The sequence below is a fragment of the Chlorocebus sabaeus genome, chromosome 12, assembly GCF_047675955.1.
Source record: "Chlorocebus sabaeus isolate Y175 chromosome 12, mChlSab1.0.hap1, whole genome shotgun sequence".
In the NCBI taxonomy this organism is placed as follows: domain Eukaryota; kingdom Metazoa; phylum Chordata; class Mammalia; order Primates; family Cercopithecidae; genus Chlorocebus; species Chlorocebus sabaeus.
Window position 1 is genome coordinate 58,172,558 of NC_132915.1, and position 24,601 is coordinate 58,197,158.

Sequence of the window (24,601 nt, forward strand, 5' to 3'; positions counted from 1 at the left end):
TCACTTCACCCAGTTAATATGGTTTATATCCAAAAGACAGGCAATAACAAATGCTGGCAAGGAGGTGGAGAAAAGGCAACATTATAAATTGTGGGTGGAAATATAAATTATTACAACCATTATGGGGAACATTTTGGAGGTTACTCCAATAACTAAAAAGAGAGTTACTATACAATCCATCAACCCCATTGCTAGGTATATATGCAAAAGAAAGGAAATTAGCATATTGAGGAGAAATCTGCACCCTCATATTCACTGCAGCACCATTCACAACAGCCAAAATTTGGAAGCAGCCTAGGTGTCCATCAACAGAAGATTGGATGAAGAAAATGTGGTACATAGACACAAGTACTATTCAGTCATAAAAAAGAGTGAGATCATGTCATTTGCAACAATATGGAGGGAACTGAAGATTATTATGGTAAGTAAAATAAGTCAGGCACATAAAGGCAGACATCACATATTCTCACTTATCTGTGGGAGGTAAAAATTAAAACAGTTGAACTCATGGATATAGAGAATAGATGGATGGTTACCACAGGCTGAGAAGAGTGGTCTGTGTAAGAGGACACTATATGGGGGAGGGGAAGCCATTTTAACTAGTGGGGTAGCTACAAAAAGGCCAGGAGCGGTGGCTCACACCTGTAATCCCAACACTTTAGGAGGCCAAGGCAGGCAGATCATCTGAGGTCAGGAGTTCAAGACCAGCCTGGCCAACATGGTGAAACCCGACCTCTACTAAAAATACAAAAATTAGCTGGGGTGGTGGCACACTCCTGTAATCCCAGCTACTCAGGAGGCTGAGGCAGGAGAATCACTTGAACCTGGGAGGTGGAAGTTACAATGAGCCGAGATTGTGACACTGCACTACAGCCTGGGCAACAGAGCAAGACTCCATCTCAAAAAAAAAAAAAAAAAAAGCTACAAAAATAGAAAGAATAAATGAGATCTAGTATTTGCTAATACAATAGGGTGACCATGGTACAAAAATAACTTAATTGTTCATTTTAAAATAACTGAAAGAGTATATTTGGATTGCTTAAAACACAAAAGATACATGCTTAAGGAGACAGATACTCTTTTAACCCTAATGTGATTATTATGTATTGCATGCCTGTATTAAAATATCTCATGTAACACATAAATCTATCTATCTAGCTATCTACCTACCTAGTTAGCTATACCATGTGCCCACAAAAATTAAAAATTATAAAAGAACAAAATGTGGAGAAAAAAAGAAAGTAACTGCTGTAATGCAAGCAGAGGACAAAGGTGTCATGTACTAAGGTGGTAGCAGTAGGAATGGAGAAGTGAAAATGACAAGGCTCAGATTGATAAATAGGATTATTTCCCCAGAGTTTTTACTGTTCTTCCTAATAGACTATGCCTATATTGTTTATTTCTTATAATACTCTCTTTATGGCTAAAAATGTCATAACTTTAGTAAGGTCATTTAATTTCTTAGGGGTTAGAAAAATGCACTTTATAGGATGAGAATGTTGACACTTGGAAAGGAGTAATACAACATTTATACTACCTTTATTGGAATTAATAAAAGGAACTCTTAGGTCTGACAGTAACAAAGCAAGGGAGAAACTACAACCTATATTACCCAAAGTAAATAGAGATAGGTTGGGGACATAAGAAACTATTCAGAGTAGCGTAAATCTATGAAAAGAGATTCGTAACAGGAATCACAGACATACAAATTTAATTCCCACATTCAGAGAATTATTCAACAAAATTGTCAGTACATGAGCCTGAATCCACCTTGTGGGAATGGGATAGAAGGTATACTTTGAGACAAAATGGTGTATGTGAAGACCAGTAACTTACTGGACATATTAAAAGCTGATTCCTTGTATCAAAAATATATTTTGGTTAAACCAGCTTCCGTAGTGCTTTATGAAAGTATTTAAGTCATAGATGACTTTTCAGAGATAAAGCTATCACACAGAGTTGAGTTTTCTTATGTCTGTTAACACTGCAGCTTTTTTAAAAAATAAAATCTGTTTGCATAATTTTTAGCTCTCTCCAGAAACAGAATAATGGGAGCTGGCATATAAAAGAGAAGAGATTACTTAATGTATTTTTTCACTTGTCAAGAATTTGTATTCCTTCAAAAACAAAGAACACTCAGTGCTCATAAGAATAATGAGGTTTGAGTTTCATTTAATTGAAAGTTCCTCAAAGTGTAGGATTTGTGTTTTTATCTTAAACAGAAGGAAAGCATTTTGTGCATGTGTGTGTTCCAGGAGACCATTCTAGGGTCTGAAGAGAACAGTGACTGCAACATCACTTTATAGTATTTAGTATTGTGTGCTATTTTTACATAGTAAAATAAATCACAGTGTTTTTGTCAGTGTAATAATATTGTTTGATATATTAAAATATATCAAATATTAAACATTATCTCTAGAGATACATTTAGACACTTACATGTTATATTAAAATTCTAAATCTAATACAGGATGTTTAGAAAGCATCCTCTCTACTTCCACAATCTCCAATGAAAGGAAGAAAATGCCAACTCAAAAACCAACCTGTATTATTTCTATATATTTGTTTGATTTAATAACTTGTCAAACAAGATGAAGATGAACATGATAATAAGCTAAAACACTATATAACCAAATCTTCAACAGGACTTGAAAAAACAAAAGAATGGTAAGACAAACAGAAATGAATTTCTGTATAGAAAACTGCATCACTATAACCTCAACTTTTTATAACTACTACTATAATTCTATTTGCAGCACCACCACCAGCCCAAAAGAGATTCTAAAGATCACCTCAAACAAGAGTTATGTTTCTTTTTTAAAGCATCATAGAATTAGCTCATAAGTAACTTTTCACCATTATCTGAACTTGTATCAAGTTACAAAGAACTTCTATAGTAGCTAGAAAACTTTATAAAAAATGCACTTGGTAGTCTACAGTGACATCAATGACGGACTATAAGACTGATTTTTGAAGAAATGATGAAATACTATTTATTTTTAGTATTCCATGATCAAAATTTCTTCCTTTTAACAGTTGTTAACTGATTGGTGAGTGATCTTTTATTTTATCCATTGCTAATCTATAGTAACATAATAATTTATGTTCTACATTTATCTTTTATAATTTTACATTTTATTTAAGATTTGCTAAGTTTATAATATTTATTTTAAAAAATGTATATTTTTAAAATCTATTTCTTTATTTTAGGTTTTTAAATACTTTTGATGAAATTACAGAATCAATATGTGGAATAAATACCAAATATCAATACTTTCTTTCTTCCCAGTATTAAAAATAAGTAGTTGAGATGTAGGTTCTTGTCCTCAAGGAACTTGCCATTCCTAGTCAATACCATATCCAGAAATAGGGGAAGTATATGACACACAGTCAGACCCAGATTTCACAGTCAATTTTTAAATCAACAAATGGCCATAATGGAGACAATACCACATTAACACCAAATTATAGTAGAGGCAGAGGGAAGAAAATTATGGAACATGAATTGGATTCAAATCCCAACTTCAACTTTTAATAGCTGTACCTTGTGAATAAGTCATGTACCCTTTCTGGGCTTCTTTTCTCTAAGTTTGGACAAGAGCAGCTAACCACTCAGTTATCAGTATCAAATTAGCTTGTGCATATAAGGTGCTTAATATAGTACCCAACACATAGTCAGTGCTCAATAAAACTGGATACAAACTTTCCATTGTAACACTAAATAAGAAAAATAAAGGCCGGGCACAGTGGCTCATGCCTGTAATCCCAGCACTTTGGGAGGCCATGGTGGGCGAATCACGAGGTCAGGCAATCGAGACCACCTGTGAATGGTGAAACCCCATCTCTAGTAAAAATACAAAAAATTAGCCGGGCGTGGTGGCGGGCGTAGTCCCAGCTACTCAGGAGGCTGAGGTGGGAGAATGGTGTGAACCCGGGAGGCAGAGCTTGCAGTGAGCTGAGATCCTGCCACTGCACTCCAGCCTGGGTGACAGAGCGAGACTCCATCTTGAAAAAAAAATAAAATAAAGAAAGGGCTAGTTGAATTACTTAAATTGTGACACCTGAAATAACATACACTGGGTGAACGACAGTAAAGATCTGATACGGTTTGGCTCTGTGTGCCCACCCAAATCTCATGTTGAATTATAATAGCCAGCGTTGGGGGAGGGACCTGATGGGAGGTGATTGGATCATGTGGCGGATTTTCCCCTTGCAATTCTCATAATAGTGAGTTCTCAGAAGATCTGCTTGTTTAAAAGTATGTAGCACTTCCCCTTTCACTCTCTCTCCTGCTCTGCCATGGTCAGATGGAGCAAGAAAGAGAGTGCTTGCTTCTCCTTCACCTTCCACCACAACTGTAAGTTTCCTGAGGCCTCCCAGCCATGCTTCCTGTACAGCCTGCAAAACTGTGAGTCAATCAAACCTCTTTTCTTTTTAAATTACCCAGTCTCAGGTAGTTCTTTATAGCAGTGTGAGAATGGACTAACAAAAGACCTCAGCTATAAATAGAGAATAATGGTTTATTGCTTGGGGAGAAGAAATACCAAAGAAGGAACATCTCCTGGGGTCAAAATTCATAGCAAGCTTTTAAATTCACTTATGTTGCAGTTATGTTCTTTATTTGGAAACTTATTCAACCTATTTTCTTCTGTTATAATATTGTAGATTAGTACTCTACATCTTAAAAAATTCTATTATATTTAATCTATAATCATTTGCAGACCTGTTTTTGAATGCAAATAATCATATGAAGGTCAAATTTCTACACAAATATATTGAAAGCAATTTTCCTTAAAAGATAATCTAAACTTTATATAAGAAATAACAAGAATATTATAAAATGTTGTATCAAAAAGGATCTAGGTTTACAGCCTCATTCTGCATATGGACAAGTAGGACTCCGGAATGCAACTGGTTCTCTTTAGTCACACTGTAGGGTAACAATAGAGCTATGAATATAAACCAGGTCTTTAGTACCCTAAAGCCAAAAACCTTGTATTTTTTGGTAAACCAAATAAATGCCGCTGAGCAGGGACCTAATTCGTCAAATCTTCACTGTTTCATTTCACAAGTATTTGAACAACAAGAGTAAATGGACTAAGTAAGAGGAGTTGCTGCATTACAAAATAAAAATAAAACAAATGGTAAATAACATGTTTAAGAAATATTTATCCTCATTATCAATCCATGAGACATAATTTAAATTGTCATGTCAGTTTAAGCCTATCAAGATGCAACCAGGCAAAGCAAACTCACTGGCATAATAGAAACGCTTAGAGAAGGTTTCTGAATGTATGCTCATGTCATAAAGGAAGATGAATTTTTCCACGTAACCTCAACTTTATATGCAATTAAAAATATGGCTCATGTGACAAATTCCTTAAAAATTCAGACATCAGAAAGTAAACTACCAAGATATGAGCAGTTTACTAAGACCTTAAAGATAGACCCTGTCCTTTGTTACACAGATTTTGTCTGATCCCTTTCCCTTGAGTATGGGAAGGACCTGTGACTATGATGGGGTATCATTCCCATTATTAAGTTACCAATCAATTGATTTTGAGCTAATCATAGAAAGATTATCTCTTTTGTGGTAGGCCTGACCTAATGAATTCATGCCTTTAATATAAGGTAAAATATTAGAAATACTTTCTCCTACTATCCTGAAAGAAAGGAAACATTCATGAAGGATGGAAACATTCCTTTCATGAAAGAAAGGAAACATTCATGAAGGAGGATGCCATGTGGCTGGTCCACAAGGGCAACATCTAGGATCTGAAAGTGGTCCTCCCTGTCACCTCAGGGAGACAGCACAAAAACAGAGATTTCAGTCCTGCATCCATTGTGAAATAAATTATGCCAATAGTCTGAAAGAACTTAGAAGCAGCTCTTTCTCCAGTCAAACCATCACATGAGGACACACACAAACTGACAGCTTTTATTTGATTCTTACAAAGCCCTGAGCAGGAGATCTGCTAAAAACACGCCAGAACCATGGAAAATGTGAGGTATTCAATTTATGTTTCCTTTAGCATCTCACCTCTTTGGCAATTTGTTATGCAGCAATAGAAAACGAATACAGGAAGGGACCAAGTTTTTATACTCTGCATAATCTCAAGATACAAAATATAATAGTATAGTAAGTATCTGGGTACCTAATATATTCTTGAGTGAATTATCTTAATTAGAAATGGTATGCTTGACTCAGCACAGTGCTAGGAAATGGCCAGAAAATAATCCTGCTGTCACTTAGGTTTGGGGAGACTCTTGCAGTTTTTAAACATTTTCTCATTTAATACTGTGAGTTATATATGGCATGGATATCATCTCCATTTCACTGATGAGAGAAATGGGATCTATGAGTTAAAGTTCCAGAAATCATGTTACTAATTCATTTTCTCCCATAGCATAAGGCATATGGGAACACACTGAATTCTCTTATAAATGGAAGGTGTTGTTATAAACCAAGAATAAGGGTTGTTACTACGTTTATTTCATTCTACACTTCATTTCCTGCAGAGACATTGTCAAGCACCTCTCAGATGTTAAACTTGTATTTGCTAGCTGACTGAATACAGGCAACATCAGCCAACCACAGAGTTTATTATGTTTCTTATACTCTAAGCAAAATAATATTCATAATAATTGTATTAATAACTATTAATTATGCCCCTGTGATGTCATATATCTTTTATAACCTTTTACTTTTATTCTCACAGTAAACATGCAAGGAAGTTCAAATTCTTCATTGCAAATGAGGAAACTTAATTTTAGAAGGATTAAGTGATTTGATGAAGGTACATAGCTATTAAATGATGGATACAGACACAAATTCAGGTCTGTTAGCACTAAAGCTTGAATTATTTCAATGATTTCAAGTTACTACGTTAAGGGGACCTTACAGAAAAGTGGTAGACAATGCCAATAAATAACAGAGTTCTGAACTAGACAATGCTTTGTACTTACGGGCAAAACCCCTTGAATCTATACCACACACATTATTTTCACAGCATAAAATGCTCTTACATGTAATACTATCTTGATCACTAATTGCTTTATATATATAATATATATATATATATCTGTACCATCACATAAATAAAATTAAAGCCTGCTTTCAGAACAAGGATCTCTGAGGAAGAAAAATTAATAAACCCTGCTCTGGCAAGGAAAATTTATGTTTATTGTAAAAATTCACAAAATTATCCAATCATCCTTACAAATTCACAAAGATTACAATATACCTAAAAGTACTTTTGTAACAAATGATTTTTCTCTATCTTACCTAAGTAATTGAAAAATAATATTTTTGAACTTTGAATTCAATATGGTTTCTCCATTTTGTATTATGAATCTTACAAATTTAAGAAAGCTCTTATTAAGCAGTTTGCTTCAGAGTTTTAGTTAAGGCTTTGGAGTCACCTTGGAATGCATCTCTTCAAAATGTTTCTCTTCCTGTTTTCTCCAGAATATAAAAGGCTATCAAAGTTTCTTAGGCACTTAAAAGCCGAAAATGATTGTCTTTAAATTTTTTTTTTCTTCGTGAAACAATTCAAGCTTTTAAAAAGTCTCATACCTCTTGACTAGGTAGCTATTGCTTTATAATTAGAAAAAAAAAATGCTAATTCTCAAACTGAATGAAAATCTTGAGGAAAAGTACAGTTATCCAAGGATGACTGCATTTTCCTCTTGTTCCTTTGGCAATATTCATTCGCCAATAGTTCATCTCAAGCATCCAACTTTATTGCACATCATATAAATATAAATCATTGCAATGTTTCTCTTGATGTTGCATCAAATCTACTGTGACTCTTCAAATAAGGCAAATAACCTTTATCTCTACTTTTCACCCTCTCTTTATGCCCTGCTCTTCTACCCATCTGAAAATTTTAAAAAAACTAAAATACTGAGAGAGTATTCTATGATTGAAAAGATACATTAAAGCCGCTTTAAAAGGAAAACATAGGCAGCTGCACACAAAATCAGTCTATGGATAACACTAGCACCTGAGAACTATAAAGGCTCAGGGAAGGCACTGCAAAACTAACTATGTTCATCAGTTTCTGAATCATTAGACAATTAATTCTTTCTCCTATTCCAATAGTCACTGCTGCAACAGCCACACGGCATCAGCCATTCATTTATATACTACATTATTTCATTGCTTAATTTGGAGAAAACACACCTGCAAAGATAATCTCGACATAACATAAACAAGAGATACATCTCAGATTGGAAGAAAATGATGAATCAAGCAATTAGTAATTGGAAGACTAGATAACTAGAATGTAGAAACTTCCATTTGTCTAGTTATAAAAGTGAGCAAGTTCTAAATATTAAAATAAATCAGTGTGTGCTTAAAAAACTCTAACAGTAGATTCAGAAACTTTTGGTCACTGAGCCTAAAGGAAATATAGCAACTTGCCTCCAAATACTATCATTTACAAGGATTCAGTAAATGCTCAATAATGTAGGCTAACAGCAAGGAGCAAAGATGCTACCAATTAAAAGCTTATTTCTATTTGGCCACAAATGCATTGCATTATAGATTAGTAGATAGGCTAATTATACATTACTTTGGTAAATATTCAAATTAGATCTCATTCCCTAAGCAGATATCAGCTGACAGGATAAGGTGGCATTTAGAGGTATGCACAGATGCAAAGGGAAACATTCTAGAATTAAAAACACATAGATAATGCAGAGTCAATTACATGAGCATGACTACAGGAAGATTCTTGAATTCCTGTTAATTTACTGAAGTGGGCACCAATACTGTGTTGGGGGGGTTAGCCAGGAAATGAAGCCGGTGACATGAATAAAAGCAAATGGGCGAAATGTGTAATTGCAAATTCTGTTTATGAAATAAAATTTTTGTAAGCCTAATTATTTGAAAAGCTGCACTATGCATTTATTCTAACTTCTTCTTTTATATCCTTGACTTAGATGAAATTTACTTGCATGATAGCTAGAACCATTTTGCTAAAATATATAGCAATTTTCTATTTCAATCTCATTTTTGATATAAAACTGAATGCAAATCTACATATTTATATATAAGCCATTAGTGTAGACTGAGTTTACATATAAGCTTTTTCCACATATTTTGCTTGTGAGTAATTTTTTTAAGTCTGGTGAATAAAAAGCTATTGCATAAAGGGCTTAACTAAATCAATTTATTTCCACCTGCATAATTTCCAAAGCTCAACTGCATACCTCATCTGCTGAGATGCCCACAGTAGTCTTTGCTTCTTAGAAAGTAGACTGTTTCAATGACTGCCCATTATGGTGAAAATACTTTATGTTAAATCTAAAGCTTTATATGTATTCCAGCTCTCTTTACTTTATAAAAGCAGAAAAAATGATTTGCAAGATAAATGCGATGTATATTTATAAATCTCTTTTATTTTTATAAAACTTCACCCAAACTGAATTATATTAGATCCATGCAATTTGGGGAAGCAGAGGAAGTACCTACATATGAGGAGGTTTGCATAAGTATAAAATACTCTAGGGACCTACAAGTTAATATTTGAGATGTCTAAAAGTCCATGGCCACATGAAATTCCACAAATAATTGAATATTCTGACTTTCATACTGTACAGGGTATTAAAAGTGGATATGGCAGGAAAGTGAGTCACTGAGTTTGGTGAGTAAGCATAGGTAGCCATATACCATCTTCATTTTGTAACAAATTTGCTTTTCTGTACCTTTTGCAACGCATAGAGTTAACATAGAAATTTATACATTAGAGAGGTATTAGCTAAGCTGGTGATTTTTAAAGATGCTTGGTCATCCTAAACACCAATGTCAATAATCCGCAGGAGTTAGAAAGAAAAAAACAACCTGCTAACATAATCTTTCAGCAAATAGGCCAAGGTGCTGTCCACTTCACTGAAGCCTCTTCCATTCATAGGTCTAAATCAAAGGTCATTCCCTGTTATAGATGAGAAGATACTTCCTATCAATCAAAAAGGAGGATGTAGAAGAATTTAGGATTATCAGACACCCTACCCAGGAAAACAAATTCGGCCGTGATAAAACAAGAAACAATTCCCACTTAAAGAACTAGGCATGGTTAATGCTTGTATATGCAAGACATGTGCATGTGAAATTGAGGAAACTGGGTACTCTAGAAATATTTAAACATGTAATTAGCCAATCATGTAACTGGCCCTTCTAAGAAATCCTTATACACTGTTTTACTATAAATGTTCAAAAAAAGTCTTGATAATTCTGGAAATGTCAGGTTTTATCTCCTGCCATAACTAATTTCCTCAGATGTCTGTACAGCTACAGTTTTAATAGTAGAAACAGCACAATTAGTGGTCCCTGGAAATTAGTTTTTTGTTTTTTTGTTTTTGATGAGATGGAGTCTTGCTCTGTCACCAGGCTGGAGTGCTATGGTGTGTTCCGGCTCACTGTAACCTCCAAATCGCAGGTTCAAGCAATTCTCCTGCCTCAGGCTCCCAAGTAGTTGGGACTACAGGCATGTGCTACCATGCCCATCTAATTTTTGTTTTTTTAGTAGAGAGGAGAGTTTCACGATGTTCGCCCAGATGGTCTTGATCTCTTCACCTCATGATCCGCCCGCCTCGGCCTCCCAAAGTGCTGGGATTACAGGCGTGAGCCACCGTGCCCAGCCTGGAAGTTAGTTTTGAAAAAAGTAAGTTACTAAGCAAAGTCAAACAAATGTTTGCACACTGATTCTTTTATACAATACCGTAAAAGGGATCCTCTTTAAAGGAACTTTATAGATATTGAAATGTTATTTTAAGAATGATGCTTTTTTAAAAAATCATTGTCTATCAATTTTTTTTAATAAAATTTCCTTCAAAAATAGAATGCATTTAAGCTAAAGTAACCTGTTTTGTGTTCTGTCAACGCTCATCAGCAGTATATATGTCAATCACTGTACCATGTTTTAATTCAATATTCCCCTTGGCCAACTCTAAGTTAAACTGAGTTGCTCCTTCACTGAATAACAGGTTGTTATTCTCATATGGCAGTTAGTGTTTATGGCCCTTTGGTCACTCAAAATTCTTATGATATCTGCAGTCTCTCCATAAGTCCCTTCCCACCACTTCTAACTTCCTCTTCATTAAAACTGATGTAAAAGTTAAGCTAGTTTGAAATATATATATATACACACACACATATATACACATATGTAATTCAGAATGCATAATTTTATACTTGCTGCTATATTAAAAGATTTTTAAGTGAGAACCTATATATACTTAATTTCCTCTTCCACAGAATAACATATGTGGCCTATGTGAAAGCCATTTTATTCACAGCTTATCAGATTATTTTTGCATAATTGATATTCTCAAATATTCTACCTATGTAGAATGACTAGATGTCCAGACATCTAATTAGTGAAGAAGAGAAATTTTGGGAGTCGGAAGGTGGTGTGGGCATAATACCTAAAGTCCCATGGGTAGGGGCTAATTTCAGATTTAAACATATATATATATGTATATATATGTGTGGGTGTGTATGTTCATGTATATATGTGTATATATATACATATATTTATATATGTGTGTATAAATACCTATGTTTATATGTGTATATATAAAGTATTTATTTTAAAATAAAAGCAATTTATTTTAATGTAACATAATATTACTGTATTAATATTGTATCCTTTATACATTTCATATGCATGTGTATATGATATATATGTATATGTGATATATATGTATGATAATGTATTTTTAGAACTTATATCTGAATTTATTATCTTTAAAATTATAGAAAACCAAATATAAAATATATCCCTTCTCCTGAAGTGATGTCTAATTTTTAGAGAAAATATGCTCAATTATTTTTCATAATTGCTCAGAGCAATTGAAGAAGCTCGAGTATGCTACTCAAGGGTTCATCAAAGTGTGACCCCAGGACCAGGAGCATGAGCATCACTTGTGAACTTGGTAGAAGTTCAATTTCCTGGGCTCCAGCTAAGACCTGCTGAATCTGAAACTCTAGGGACTTGGCCCAGGAATCTGCTCTTGTGAGCTTTCCAGGTGATTCCAATGCACAGAGTCTTAGAACTACTGCCCTTCCCAATCCAGGAATAATAAATGAAGAAAGAAGAATTCATGTGACCACTTGCTCCTGGCTCCAGCTGCTGGATTTCTGGCTGCATCCTACCAAAATCAGCAGCCCTAAGGCATCTGTTTGAAAAGTTGTACCACTTGTTTTACCTTCAGATTACATGACAAAATAATAAAAAATTGTGCAAACTCTTGGCACATTCATAACCCAAAATATCCAAGTGCCAACTGTCAAAAACATGTTGGAAAAATTCTACTCTATTCCTAATTAAGAATCCCCATCTCTACAGCTTCTATTCCTGTGAGAATAATTGAATATTTTCTCTATTCTTCTCCATGATAAATATCAAACTGTAAATAAGGGTGAAAGGAGTCTTTAACATTGAAAGCTGATAAGAAAATACACTCATATATTATTCACTCTGTAGTAGAAATTATGCTATGATCTTTCTATGTATGAACCCCTTTAATATTCACAGAAAGCCTTTGAGGTAGATACTAATATCATCCCAAACCCCACTCTCATTAAGTGACTTGCCCAAGATCTCACATTTAGTAAGTAAAGGATTAGAATTTGAACGGAAGCAGTAAAAGCTCTTAAAAACAGATTGTCAGTGGCAAAGTATCGTAATTGTCAAAGGAGAAAGTATAACTTGCAAATACAAAGAAACTTCAAAAAGTTCATGGAAAACGCATATCATGAATAAACCATGCATGGATTTCAATTTTTTGCACTAAAATAAACTTCCACTAACTTATTATAACATGTTTGAATATGATCTAGTTTTAGAAACTAAGAAGGATATGACACCAGTTTGAAAAAAGCCCTCATCAGAGCAAAATAAAATTGAAGCAAGAATATCAAGTTTATGATGAAGCTTTAGTGGAAGAATGGTGAAACCTCATTGCTTTGCAAAAAGTGTATAGGGACAATAGCCCTAAGAAATCAGAAGTTTACAAATAGATAACTGATTTTAAGAAGAGAACAGACAGTGTTGAAGAGAAGCCAGCAGGAGCAGACCGTCCATGTCCATTTCGGAGGAAAAAAATCATCTTGTTTGTGTCCTAATTGAAGACTACTGAGGATTCACAGAACAAACAATAGCCAAGACCACAGACATCATACTGTTTCAGCTTATCCAATTCTGACTGAAGAAGTAACGTTGAGCAATCTTTTCATTTCATGGTTGCCAAAATCATGGTGCCCATGTCAGCAGCAAACAAGTGCAGAAATTTCAATAGAAATTTTAAAAAAATAGGATCAAGATCTTGAAGCATGTCTTCAAAGACTTGTGACAATGAAACATGGCTTTATCAGTAGGATCCTGTAGGCAAAGCATAATCAAAGCAGTGGTTCCCAAGCAGTGCAAGTGGTCCAGTGAAGGCAAAAGTAAACTGGTCAAGAGCAAGGTCATAAAACATTTTTTGAGATGCTCAAGGTATTTTACTTGTTGACTTTCTACATGGCCAAAGAACAATAATATCTGCTTAGTAGGAGGGTAATCTGAGAAAATTTACCAAAGCTTTAAAAAAAAATTGCCAGGAAGGAATTATTTTCCACCACAACAATGCTCCTGCTCATTCCTCTCAGCAAACAAGCACAATTTGGGGGGAGTTTCTAGGGGAAATTGTTAGGCATCCCCCGCTTAAAGTCCTGATTTGGCTTTTTCTGACTTTTTGTTTGTTTTCTAACCTTAAAAAAATCTGTGAAGTGCACCCATTTTTTTTCAGTTAATTTTATATATATATATACATACACATATGTAAAGATTATATTGACCTGGTTAAATTCCAGGACCCTTAGTCCTTTACAGATGAACTAAGTGGCTGGTATCATCACTTACAAAAGTATCTTGACCTCGATAAAACTTACGTTGGAAAGAGGGGTGGAGCAAGATGGCCAAATAGGAATAGCTCCAGTCTCCAGCTCCCAGCACGAGCAACACAGAAGACAGGTGATTTCTAAATTTTCAACTGAGGTACTGGGTTCATCTCACTAGGGAGTGCCGGACAATCGGTGCTGGTCAACTGCTGCAGCCCGACCAGCGAGAGCTGAAGCAGAGCGAGGCATCGCGTCACCTGTGAAGAGCAAGGGGGAAGGGAATCCCTTTTCCTAGCCAGGGGAACTGAGACACACAACACCTGGAAAATCGGGTAACTCCCACCCCAATACTGCGCTTTACCAAGGGTCCTAGCAAACGGGCACACCAGGAGATTATATCCCACACCTGGCCGGGAGGGTCCCACGCCCACAGAGCCTCCCTCATTGCTAGCACAGCAGTCTGCACTCTAACAGCAAGGCAGCAGCAAGTCTGGGGGAGGGGCGCCCACCATTGCTGAGGCTTAAGTAGGACAACAAAGCTGCTGGGAAGCTCAAACTGGGTGGAGCTCACAGTAGCTCAAGGAGGCCTGCCTGTCTCTGTAGACTCCACCTCTGGGGACAGGGCACAGCTAAACAACAACAACAACAACAACAACAAAAAGCAGCAGAAGCCTCTGCAGACGCGAACGACTCTGTCTGACAGCTTTGAAGAGAGCAGTGGATCTCCCAACACAGAGGTTGAGATCTGAGAACGGACAGACTGCCTGCTCAAGTGGGTCCCTGACCCCTGAGTAGCCTAAATGGGAGACATCCCCCACTAGGGGCAGACCGACACCCCACACCTCACACGGTGGAGTACACCCCTGAGAGGAAGCTTCCAAAGCGAGAATCAGACAGGTACACTTGCTGTTCAGCAATATTCTATCTTCTGCAGCCTCTGCTGCTGATACCCAGGCAAACAGGGTCTGGAGTGGACCTCAAGCAATCTCCAACAGACCTACAGCTGAGAGTCCTGACTGTTAGAAGGAAAACTAACAAACAGGAAGGACACCCATACCAAAACTCCATCAGTACGTCACCATTATCAAAGACCAGAGGCAGATAAAACCACAAAGATGGGGAAAAAGCAGGGCAGAAAAGCTGAAAATTCAAAAAATAAGAGTGCATCTCCCCCTGCAAAGGAACGCAGCTCATCGCCAGCAACGGATCAAAGCTGGACGGAGAATGACTTTGACGAGATGAGAGAAGAAGGCTTCAGTCCATCAAACTTCTCAGAGCTAAAGGAGGAATTACGTACCTAGCGCAAAGAAACTAAAAATCTTGAAAAAAGAGTGGAAGAATTGATAACTAGAATAATTAATGCAGAGAAGGCCATAAACGAACTGACAGAGATGAAAACCATGACACGAGAAATACGTGACAAATGCACAAGCTTCAGTAACCAACTCAATCAACTGGAAGAAAGAGTATCAGCAATTGAGGATCAAATGAATGAAATGAAGCGAGAAGAGAAATCTGAAGAAAAAAGAAGAAAAAGAAATGAACAAAGCCTGCAAGAAGTATGAGATTATGTAAAAAGACCAAATCTACATCTGATTGGGGTGCCTGAAAGTGAGGGGGAAAATGGAACCAAGTTGGAAAAACTCTTCAAGATATCATCCAGGAGAACTTCCCCAACCTAGTAGGGCAGGCCAACATTCAAATTCAGGAAATACAGAGAACGCCACAAAGATACTTCTCGAGAAGAGCAACTCCAAGACACATAATTGCCAGATTCACCAAAGTTGAAATGAAGGAAAAAAATCTTAAGGGCAGCCAGAGAGAAAGGTCTGGTTACCCACAAAGGGAAGCCCATAAGACTAACAGCAGATCTCTTGGCAGAAACTCTACAAGTCAGAAGAGAGTGGGGGTCAATATTCAACGTTCTCAAAGAAAATAATTTTAAACCCGGAATTTCATATCCAGCCAAACTTAAGTTTCATAAGTGAAGGAGAAATAAAATCCTTTACAGATAAGCAAATGCCTAGAGATTTTGTCACCACCAGGCCTGCCTTACAAGAGACCCTGAAGGAAGCACTAAACATGGAAAGGAACAACCGGTACCAGCCATTGCAAAAACATGCCAAAATGTAAAGACCATTTAGGCTAGGAAGAAACTGCATCAACTAACGAGCAAAATAACCAGTTAATATCATAATGGCAGGATCAAGTTCACACATAACAATATTAACCTTAAATGTAAATGGACTAAATGCTCCAATTAAAAGACACAGACTGGCAAACTGGATAAAGAGTCAAGACCCATCAGTCTGCTGTATTCAGGAAACCCATCTCACATGCAGAGACATACATAGGCTCAAAATAAAGGGATGGAGGAAGATCTACCAAGCAAATGGAGAACAAAAAAAAGCAGGGGTTGCAATCCTAGTCTCTGATAAAACAGATTTTAAACCATCAAAGATCAAAAGAGACAAAGAAGGCCATTACATAATGGTAAAGGGATCAATTCAACAGGAAGAGCTAACTATCCTAAATATATATGCACCCAATACAGGAGCACCCAGATTCATAAAGCAAGTCCTTAGAGATTTACGAAGACTTAGACTCTCATACAATAATAATGGGAGACTTCAACACCCGCACTGTCAACATTAGACAGATCAACGAGACAGAAAGTTAACAAGGATATCCAAGAATTGAACTCATCTCTGCAGTAAGCAGACCTAATAGACATCTACAAAACTCTCCACCCCAAATCAACAGAATATACATTCCTCTCAGCACCACATCGCACTTATTCCAAAATTGACCACATAATTGGAAGTAAAACACTCCTCAGCAAATGTACAAGAACAGAAATTATAACAAACTGTCTCTCAGACCACAGTGCAATCAAACTAGAACTCAGCACTAAGAAACTCAATCAAAACCGCTCAACTACATAGAAACTGAATAACATGCTCCTGAATGACTAGTGGGTACATAACGAAATGAAGGCAGAAATAGAGATGTTCTTTGAAACCAATGAGAACAAAGATACAACATACCAGAATCTCTGGGACACATTTAGAGCAGTGTGTAGAGGGAAATTTATAGCACTAAATGCCCACAAAAGAAAGCAGGAAAGATCTAAAATTGACACTCTAACATCACAATTAAAAGGACTAGAGAAGCAAGAGCAAACACATTCAAAAGCTAGCAGAAGGCAAGAAATAACTAAGGTCAGAGCAGAACTGAAGGAGAGAGAGACACAAAAAACCCTCCAAAAAATCAATGAATCCAGGAGTTGGTTTTTTGAAAAGATCAACAAAACTGATAGATGGCTAGCAAGACTAATAAAGAAGAAAAGGAGAAGAATCAAATAGATGCAATAAAAAATGATAAAGGGGATATCACCACCAACCCCACAGAAATACGAACTACCATCAGAGAATACTATAAACACCTCTATGCAAATAAACTAGAAAATCTAGAAGAAATGGATAATTTCCTGGACACTTACACTCTCCCAAGACTAAACCAGGAAGAAGCTGAATACCTGAATAGACCAATAGCAGGCTCTGAAATTGAGGCAATAATTAATAGCCTAACAACCAAAAAAGGTCCAGGACCAGATGGATTCACAGCTGAATTCTACCAGAGGTACAAGGAGGAGCTGGTACCATTCCTTCTGAAACTATTCCAATCAACAGAAAAAGAGGGAATCCTCCATAACTCATTTTATGAGGCCAACATCATCCTGATACCAAAGTCTGGCAGAGACACAACAAAAAAAGAGAATTTTAGACCAATATCCCTGGTGAACATCGATGCAAAAATCCTCAATAAAATACTGGCAAACAGGATCCAGCAGCACACCAAAAAGCTTATCCACCATGATCAAGTGGGCTTCATCCCTGGGATGCAAGGCTGGTTCAACATACGCAAATCAATAAACGCAATCCAGCGTATAAACAGAACCAAAGACAAAAACCACATGATTATCTCAATAGATGCAGAAAAGGCCTTTGACAAAATTCAACAGCCCTTCATGCTAAAAACTCTCAATAAATTCGGTATTGATGGAACGTATCTCAAAATAATAAGAGCTATTTATGACAAACCCACAGCCAATATCATACTGAATGGGCAAAAACTGGAAAAATTCCCTTGGAAAACTGGCACAAGACAGGGATGCCCTCTCTCACCACTCCTATTCAACATAGTGTTGGACGTTCTGGCTAGGGCAATCAGGCAAGAGAAAGAAATCAAGGGGATTCATTTAGGAAAAGTAGAAGTCAAATTGTCCCTGTTTGCAGACGACATGATTGTATATTTAGAACACCCCATTGTCTCAGCCCAAAATCTCCTTAAGCTGATAAGCAACTTCAGCAAAGTCTCAGGATACAAAATTAATGTGCAAAAATCACAAGCATTCTTATACACCAGTGACAGTCAAACAGAGAGCCAAATCAGGAATGAACTTCCATTCACAATTGCTTCAAAGAGAATAAAATACCTAGGAATCCAACTTACAAGGGATGTAAAGGACCTCTTCAAGGAGAACTACAAACCACTGCTCAGTGAAATCAAAGAGGACACAAACAAATGGAAGAACATACCATGCTCATGGATAGGAAGAATCAATATCGTGAAAATGGCCATACTGCCCAAGGTAATTTATAGATTCAATGCCATCCCCATCAAGCTACCAATGACTTTCTTCACAGAATTGGAAAAAACTGCTTTAAAGTTCATATGGAACCAAAAAGACCCCGCATTGCCAAGACAATCCTAAGTCAAAAGAACAAAGCTGGAGGCATCACGCTACCTGACTTCAAACTATACTACAAGGCTACAGTAACCAAAACAGCATGGTACTGGTACCAAAACAGAGATATAGACCAATGGAACAGAACAGGGTCCTCAGAAATAATACCACACATCTACAGCCATCTGATCTTTGACAAACCTGACAAAAACAAGAAATGGGGAAAGGATTCCCTATTTAATAAATGGTGCTGGGAAAATTGGCTAGCCATAAGTAGAAAGCTGAAACTGGATCCTTTCCTTACTCCTTATGTGAAAATTAATTAAAGATGGATTAGAGACTTAAACACTAGACCTAATATGATAAAAACCCTAGAAAAAAACCTAGGTACTACCATTCAGGACATAGGCATGGGCAAGGACTTCATGTCTAAAACACCAAAAGCAATGGCAACAAAAGCCAAAATTGACAAATGGGATCTAATTAAACTAAAGAGCTTCTGCACAGCAAAAGAAACTACCATCAGAGTGAACAGGCAACCTACAGAATGGGAGAACATTTTTGCAATCTACTCATCTGACAAAGGGCTAATATCCAGAACCTACAAAGAACTCAAACAAATGTACAAGAAAAAAACAAACAACCCCATCAAAAAGTGGGCAAAGGATATGAACAGACATTTCTCAAAAGAAGACATTCATACAGCCAACAGACACATGAAAAAATGCTCATCATCACTGGCCATCAGAGAAATGCAAATCAAAACCACAATGAGATACCATCTCACACCAGTTAGAATGGCAATCATTGAAAAGTCAGGAAACAACAGGTGCTGGAGAGGATGTGGAGAAATAGGAACACTTTTACACTGTTGGTGGGATTGTAAACTAGTTCAACCATTATGGAAAACAGTATGGCGATTCCTCAAGGATCTAGAACTAGAAGTACCATATGACCCAGCCATCCCATTACTGGGTATATACCCAAAGGATTATAAATCATGCTGCTATACAGACACATGCACACGTATGTTTATTGCGGCACTATTCACAATAGCAAAGACTTGGAATCAACCCAAATGTCCATCAGTGACAGACTGGATTATGAAAATGTGGCACATGTACACCATGGAATACTATGCAACCATAAAAAAAGATGAGTTTGTGTCCTTTGTAGGGACATGGATGCAGCTGGAAACCATCGTTCTCAGCAAACTATCGCAAGAACAGAAAACCAAACACCGCATGTTCTCACTCATAGGTGGGAACTGAACAATGAGATCACTTGGACTCGGGAAGGGGAACATCACACACCGGGGCCTATCATGGGGAGGAGGGGAGGGGAGAGGGATTGCATTGGGAGTTATACCTGATGTAAATGATGAGTTGATGGGTGCTGACGAGTTGATGGGTGCAGCACACCAACATGGCACAACTATACATATGTAACACACCTGCACATTATGCACATGTACCCTAGAACTTAAAGTATAATAATAATAATAATAATAATAATAACTTACATTGGAAAATAAAATTTATATGATTTGTTTTTACCTTTTTATTTTCCCACAAACTTTATGAAGTTCTCATATGTATCACCTCACTAATAATTAGACATTTTTGTCTTTTAAGCCATAAAATTGAAGCTAATGCCCAACCTGAGTTAACATTCAAAGAAACTGACAGTGGAGTATAAATTGCTAACCCATTTGGCAGACAACTTGCTAATACTACCAAATATAAAGAGAGAAAAAATGAGAAAATACAAGCAATGAATAGAGAAATATTATCTAACTTGCTCTCAACTCACTTATTTTTAGGTGAGTTCAGAGCAAGTTAGATATATATATATTTTTTTCTAAATTTTTATTTAGACTATAAAGTTTACTAAGAAAAAATAAATAATTGTTTATTGGTAATGATCTTTCTACATTTTTTGAGGCAGCCAAAGTGTTCAATTAATATTTATATTTTTAAAAAAACACCAATCTTTACTTTACCAGTAGGTGTGACCTACCTACAGCAAACCACTCAAACTTCTGAATTTTATATGAGGCTCAGAACATAATGTGGTGTCTCCCATAGAAAGACTTGTAAAAAAATCAAAACAGATAAAAAACTTGCTGTGAGCCAAAGATTTAACTTGGCTTTACTGAATGTGCTTTTTTTTTTTTTTTTTTTTTTTTTTTTTTAACGAAAAGATACGCAGTCCTTTTTTAAAAAGGTTAACATTGGCCAGGCATGGTGGCTCACACCTGTAATCCCAGCAACTTGGGAGGCCGAGGCGGGCGGATCACGAGGTCAGGAGATTGAGACCATCCTGGCTAATACAGTGAAACCCCATCTCTACTAAAAATACAAAAAAAAAGCCAGGCATGGTGGCGGGCGCCTGTAGTCCCAGCTACTCGGGAGGCTGAGGCAGGAGAATGACGTGAACCTGGGAGGCTGAGCTTGCAAGTGAGCCGAGATTGCACCACTGCACTCCAGCACACCAGCCTGGGTGACAGAGGGAGACTCCGTCTCAAAAAAAAAAAAAAAAAAAAAAAAAAGGTTAACATTGTTAATATTTTATAGTAATTATTATTAACATTATTGAAGAGCTAAAACTATCATTACATTTAAAAGTATTTTTCTCATGATATGCAATTAAAGAATACTAATGCATGGGTGCAGAAGTAATACAAGCAGTAAAATCATTTTTCTTGGAAACACACATCACATTTTCAGAACACAGCTGCTTTTCCCCTGTCATATATTCACAATCACAAACATAAATAAATAATATCTAGAAAAGTCCAAAGAATATAACACTCTATGCAAATCTATTCTGGCCAATTGAGTTTTAACTGTATATCACTTATTGTAGGATAGCAAAAATGGAAACTAAATGTGCTAAATTCATTTGTGGCTAAAATTATCCAAATCTAATTACTAGGAGTTTAGCTGACTTGGGAGTACTAGAAAAAAATAGAAAAATTTGAGTAGAAATCAGAGGATAAGCTGGGCTATAATGAATGATTTCAGACAGAAAAATAGAATTCAATCATTATTGGAGGAGTGATTTAAATACATCTTTCCTGATAAGAGATTAATACAGAATATATTTTAATAATTTTTTTCTAACCAATAAACAGACTCCTAAGAAACATATTTATTTTTTGCAAAAAAAATGCAAAATATCTAAAGGTTGAATAGCAGAAAAAAGGATACTGACAAAATGCTAAGATTTATCATCACTAATTTTCTAACTGGGCAAGCATGTCTTTGTTCAACAAATATGTAAGGCAGTGAATATATATGTTATTTTAAAGATAAATTCCTCCATAAAGATGGCATAAAATCCATATCATCTCTATTCATTTATACTCCCTTTTATCTTGTTTTTAAAAACTGAAATGTAAATAACAACTGCAAACAATATCCTTATTTCTTTACATTCACTGCAAGGGCTGAGAAAAGACTCATCTTTACTCTAAAATGGTAATCAGATTAAATATTTTGGATGGTGCCTAATTTTACTACAATCTCTGTAGAAGAAGTACAGTGAATTTCTTCTTCTCACCTACAAGGTAAATTACAGTATTTGAACTTTATGACAATGTTCAAGAAAAAAAAAAAAGCAAAAACTTCAATGACAGTCTTGACAAAGCACTAGAATATTGCAGAAAACTAAAATCATCTTTTCCAGAACAAAGTACACTATTTCATTTGCAGCACATCGTTAAGTGGCTGTCGTTATTGCTTAAACTGATTTACTTTCATCATTAAAATCTCTACCTATTTACAACAGGAAGGATAATACATCCTACTGAATATTTTATATAATGCCATGTCAACAGAAGAACACAGTAGGTATTGTCTGATGTTCTCTTAATTTTTGGACATACTATGATATATTAGAAAGGACATGTGCTTTGGAGACATTTAGCAAGCTACCTAAGGTTTACTTCTCATCAAGAAAATGATAGTAGTATCTCCTTTATAGGATTACTATGAGAAGTATGTAACACAATTATATAAAGTGGTATGGTATCTGGCACAAAGTAGGAACTTCTCATAGGTCAGATTCTCTGGAAGCATTTTGTAATAGTAATTGTTATATAAATGACTGCTGAGGCTGTGCTCTCAGGTAAAATCTATTAGAAGTGAAGGGAGCAGGATAGGGCAGGGGAAACCTAGTCAGATATGTGGGCTCAGTTCAGATGTTTACTGGTAAATGACTTTCAGATTGAAGGGAAAAAGAAAAAAGTACCGATTGTTACTATTTGCTCATTTCTATAGTGTAAACATGTAATTCCACCATAGTCAATTTTATATTATCCACATAATGTCACTGAACACATCTTAAAAGAAATGTTAGGTCAGCTTCAGTGAAAGCTGGCTCCAGCAAATCACTGGTTTAGACTGATCCTACAAGGACATCTGTAATGTGAACATCACAGAGTTATCCCACCTAGAGGCAAAGAGATTGGACTTTAACACACCAGAATCAGTCAGTCATTGACTGTGGGACACCCTGGGGGAAAGGCCATAACCTCCAGAGACTCCACCAGCCAAGAGCAATTTTCAGGAGAAGTGTTCAGCTATAAAATGCTATCGGCCAACATTCTACAGCAGCTGGAAGACAAATGCTTCTGCTTGTTGAAGGCAATTCTGGTGTGGCAGCAATGTCATCTAACACCATGTTCAATAATGACGCTAAGTTAGTACTTCATGTCTCTAAGTGATTCTTGCAGTCCCAATGTACTTTATTAAGAGTTTGTTCTATCAACTTATAACTAGATGACATTTGAGCTTTCTTCAAAATAAAAGACAGCACTAATATTTAGTAGTCCAGTATATTTCCCACAAGGGTACTGGAATGAGTTAATTCCTCCTTCTCTCACATATTTCTAAATATCAGGACCTCAGATCTCTGCATAAAACAAGCAACAGCAAGTTATCCATTTTACCCCAGAATTTTCACTGTCAACATGAAAATTGCTGACCAAGATCTCCATTGAAATGGCCACAAAACAAACATCAAAAAACTTCCTCTTATTGGTAGAAGAGATGTAGAGGGAAAGGGTGGGAGTTCCTTCATTGCTGTTGGTATTTGGGTTCCAAAGAGGTTGACTTACCCTGTGGGCTGTTTTGCATTCATTCATCACTCACTAATTACACTGTATACCTCACTTACCCTCTCATTTGATGGCTGTCAGATCCCAACTAGATGATGGCAACAAACTATGTGAATTTAATGTGCAGTTAGGATTTCAACATTTAGTGATCATTAAAATGGCACCTGTAAAAACCAGCAAACTAGGTAGCAAATGGATATTTTCTGAATCAAGAATCTGGCCACAGAGTGAAGTCAGCAAGGTGGCAGAAGAGGAGGTCCCCAATTCATATCGCCCCCACACAACCAATGATCTGGCAGCCGTTCACAGTCAAAACTGCCTTTGTAGAAGCTTTAGAATCCAGAGAGGACATTGTAGAACCCTGGTGAAGCCCAAGACCAAAAGGAGCCACTTTGAGAAGGCCGGTCCAAGGCCTGGTGGTGGGCTCCCTGAGCATGATTCCAGCTACAGATCAAAAGCAGCCCCAACCCGGACTCAGCTCCAGATCTACTTCTTGGCCACTGTCCTGAAACCAGCCCCAACTGTCAAGGGACCTGGGAGGAGCCATGTTTGCTCCCTTTTCCCAATGAATGGGCCCACTGAAATAGGTCCTAACTGTAGATCCTGAAGCAGTCCATAACCTGGCTCCAGGCCCACGCTATCCAGACTCTGAATCAGTCCTGCCTACCCAAGGACCCGGTGGGAGACATGCCCATCCATGCCCCAGTAACAGGCCCTCTGACCTCAATCCCTACTGTGCGTCCTAAAGAAGTTCTATTACCTGACTGCAGCCCCATTTTACCATAGTCTGGAGTCAGTCCTGCTCATGAAACCCAGTAATATATGTCGTTGTCCCTGATAGAGA

The 24,601-nt window shown here is 36.7% G+C and overlaps 1 long non-coding RNA gene across 1 annotated transcript in view; it reads right to left on the minus strand.

Annotated features, from left to right (window-relative positions):
• The window catches only part of LOC140712956 (uncharacterized), a 541,357-nt gene that overhangs the window by 413,235 nt on the left and 103,521 nt on the right, over positions 1-24,601 (minus strand). The gene's annotated exons all lie outside the window — the stretch shown is intronic.